This window comes from Gavialis gangeticus, unplaced genomic scaffold, assembly GCF_001723915.1.
Source record: "Gavialis gangeticus isolate Ggan-Ray unplaced genomic scaffold, GavGan_comp1, whole genome shotgun sequence".
Classification (NCBI taxonomy): domain Eukaryota; kingdom Metazoa; phylum Chordata; order Crocodylia; family Gavialidae; genus Gavialis; species Gavialis gangeticus.
The window spans coordinates 15541782-15545355 of NW_017729002.1; the positions used below are offsets into that span (position 1 = coordinate 15541782).

General features: G+C 42.7%; 1 protein-coding gene across 2 annotated transcripts in view; it reads right to left on the reverse strand.

Moving 5' to 3' along the window:
- Window positions 1–3514, reverse strand: part of LUC7L (LUC7 like) — a 57532-nt gene extending 54018 nt beyond the window's left edge. Inside the window, exons 1-2 of one of the 2 annotated variants that reach the window (XM_019507509.1) lie at window positions 1959–2011; window positions 737–831 (exon numbers count right to left, since the gene is read on the reverse strand). The gene's annotated coding sequence lies outside the window, so the exon portion shown is untranslated. Of the gene's footprint in view, window positions 1–736 lie in introns of both variants that reach the window. The other variant, XM_019507508.1, reaches the window with a different exon arrangement.
- Window positions 3515–3574: the final 60 nt, after the last annotated feature.

The following is a 3574-nucleotide window of genomic DNA, read 5'->3' on the forward strand; positions in this document are numbered from 1 at the left end:
AAGAGCTAGTTTAAATACGTTTAAGCTACTTGGCTTGACAGATCATTCTGACTACCTTCTTCAACAATATTACTAACATAAAATTTGGTCAAATGCAGCAACTGAGAAAACTGATTTTAAATCTTATGTCTGATACCCGAGTCCCTTTGACAGTATATTATTTTATAGTCACATTTTCTTTTTAAAACTTTTTTATGTTACCTTTTGTAGAAAAAAACTGCAAAGATAAAATTAATCAAAAACAGATCTACAAAGGAAAGAGTATTATCCATCTTACCTCGTAACTTCTTAGGTGTTACCTGTGATGATGGTATACAGAGCCTCTCTCTCTCAAAAAAAGAAAAAAACGCCTCCACACCAAACTCCTGATATTTAAATGGGATGATATAGCATGTCATCTCTGGAAACTAAAGTAGTTTTGTGTGCCTTTTAAAAGAAATGGAAAGGCATTTTAGGTCCTATTTCAAATTGAAAAGACTATCTGGGGTCAAGATGAAAGTATTTCTAGGATCCTCATTTTCAAGTACTTCCAGTCAATTCTGTGCTGGATATTTCGGCAGCTGCATGTCTAGGTCAGAGACTAGTTACATTAGAATTTGTGCACTAAAACATTCAGAATTTGAGTCTAATATTTCCTAACTGGCCCCTCTTAGGATGCTTATATCATACAGGGATCCATCCCACACAGTTTCCACAAACTCAGAGTTTATTCCAACTTACAAAGACTCACACTTACCGTTCCTGCCAGAATATCATGAGGGCAGCAGTCCAGAAGATGACTCTTGCAGACACGATCATCAGTAAACTTCACCCTTTGTCTGGTTTCATCTCCTGAAATTCAGGTGTGGTTTCAAATAAGAAAGCATTAGAATACTGATAAAAGCATGAAGGTGTTGGTATGATGATTTTGCCTTAATATGCGGATTAAAAAAAATACTTCACCTTCCTGTTCCCCAAGATTGTTTGAAAAAGCTTAGTTAGGGATAAATTATTCTGGATTTTTTATAACTGGCAACTGAAACATTATTTTTGCATTTATACATCAAGTCTATCACATGTTAAATGTAGTGCTGGCAAGCCAAATAGTGTCTATCACCTGTCATCCATGTAAAGAGACAGCACAGCCAGAAAAAAAGAGAGACAGACAGACAACCTGGCTGACAGCCATAATGTTTTGTGCCTTTTTTTTTTTCCCAATATACAAAGAGTATGTAGGGGACAGGAGATACTAAAACCCATGCTATCAGAGGACCATGAATCACAAAACAGGGCTGTGCTTGGCAATCTTTACAGGCCACTGCTATTTACTGATCCAATAACCTAATGCATTAGCCCAATTGGCTTGGGCAACCAAATTGTGTAGTGTGTTCTCCAAGGCCGCGTGAAAAACAAAGCTTGTAGGTACTGGCCTGGAACATGAAACATGTACTTCCCACCCACCTCCCACCCACCAGAAGACATTTTGTAGTTGGGAGCCACTTAAACAAGACAATATCAGAAAAGCAGAAAAAGGAAAAAAAAGAAAAAAGAAACAAAGTTAGTCAATACACACTGCGAGCTCCAACACATACTATACCCATCTGCATTCTTCAAGACCTCAGCTGTAGAATTTTATGCCCACTGTTGAAAAGTTTTAAAGGAAAAGTTTTCTTGCCCACACCTGCAGTAAGGAAGTCAGGGGAATGATACATAAAAGTAAAGGCAAAGTGGCAATGGTATGTGACAATTTTAAAACTAATCTGTGTATATGACACAGGTATGTGTAACACTAAAGTATGAATATAGCTTAGGATTTGCAAGCATCCAGGATTAATGTAGTGTCTATTGAAAATGTTTTCTTTCTTTCTTTTTTTCTTTCTTTCTTTCCTTCTTTCTAAGCTACACTTTTAAAGTTACTCGTGAGAAAAAGCAAACACTTTTTTTTGTTATAACAGCTTTAAAAATTGGTTGTGACTCACGGCTCGATGAACATGAGGCTTTTCTGCAACTCCCTTGCAGATTGATGTAGGCAGGCAAAGATACACTGAACCTTTATAAATAAAATAGAGGGGCCACAATTGTTCAGTTTGTATGAAATAAAAATATGGGAAGCAATTCAAAAGCAACTCAATACACAAAGAAAGAAAAAGCACTTATTCACTTACGAAACAAAGTGCAAAATACCTGGATAGCCCTGCTAAGTGTCAGAGTGCGTTTAAATAGTAAATAACTCAGTAGAAGAGAAGATACAAACCATAGCAAGAATACAGTTTTGTACAAGATGTGACATTCCTTTTCTTGGGCAATATCTAGGAATACCAGTTTCTAAACACAAACCTACCTATGTACACTTCTGTGTGAAAGGCGCTGATTAAATGCAGAGCTTTTGCTGTGGGCCTTCCATTAGAAAGCCTCTCCAAATAGATCAACATGAAGTCAGGAAAGTTAAGACTTTCAGCTCTCCTTGCAAGTGCAACAGTAGAGTGATGGGACACTCAGGACTGTATTTTCTGTGGGGGAAGCCTGAGTTTTTCTGCACTGCAGAACTATATACCAAGGGTATTTTCTGTTGAGGTTTCCAGGTAGCCTCAGAAAAAGGCTACAAAGACTAAAACATAGGCTTACTCTACTTACAGCAACTGCAGTCCCAGAACATTGTTTCTGGACTATTTTATGGGCTTTACTATAAATATACTTTTGTTGGGCAGCAGCACCTAGACAGAGGAGGAAACTCTGAGAGGGCCCAGTCTTTCAAACCTAGGCTCCTTAGTGAGTCAGCCAAATACCAGTTGTGGACACTCAAAGTTGACACAGACACATGCAGAACAGATGCTCATGCTCAAATGCTAAACCCCACCACTTGGAGGTGAGCTGTGGATAATCTGGTAAGGAGCCCATGTTTGAGAACGAGGCCTGGATGCTCAATACGTCCTCACCCATCCCATGCGAGGACAGGCACTGGAATAACAGCACAGTTTAAGTCTGACTAATGCACGCAAATGCTTCCAGCTGCTGACAGTTCTAGACAGATCATGACAGGCTCTAAACAGCTCGGCAGAGGGTCCCCACAGGCAGCGTCAAGGGTGTCACCAGCAAGAAAACCCGACACTGACACAGGGCCTCTGCTGCAAGAGAGGGCAGCAAGAGATCAGGTTGTGTGTGTCCCTGTTTGGGGCAGAGGATCAAAGCCAGGGCCCAGAACGCTAGCTGGAGGGAAGAAAGGAAAAGGGCTAAGGCAAGACCTGGGAGTCAGAGGTCCTGCCAGGATAATGGGGGCAGAGGAAATGGGGCAAGAACCAGGCCCAGGGTGAGCCGATGTCCCACGGGCTGAGGGAGAAGAGGGAGGGTGCAAAGACCAGGCTCAGGAGGAACCGGCGCTCTGACCGGGAGGCAGCTATCCTACAGCGGCCAGGCTGGCCAGGAGCAGAAGGATCGCAGCTCGGGCACAGGGCCCTACTGGCGCCCCAAGGGGCTTGAGGCGGCCGGGATCGGGCCCAGCGCCCGCGCCGCGGACGAAGGGGATGCAGGAGGTGCAGGCCCGGCTCGGCCAGCCCGGCTGGAGGATGCGCAGAGCCGAGGCAGGGATCAGGCCTAC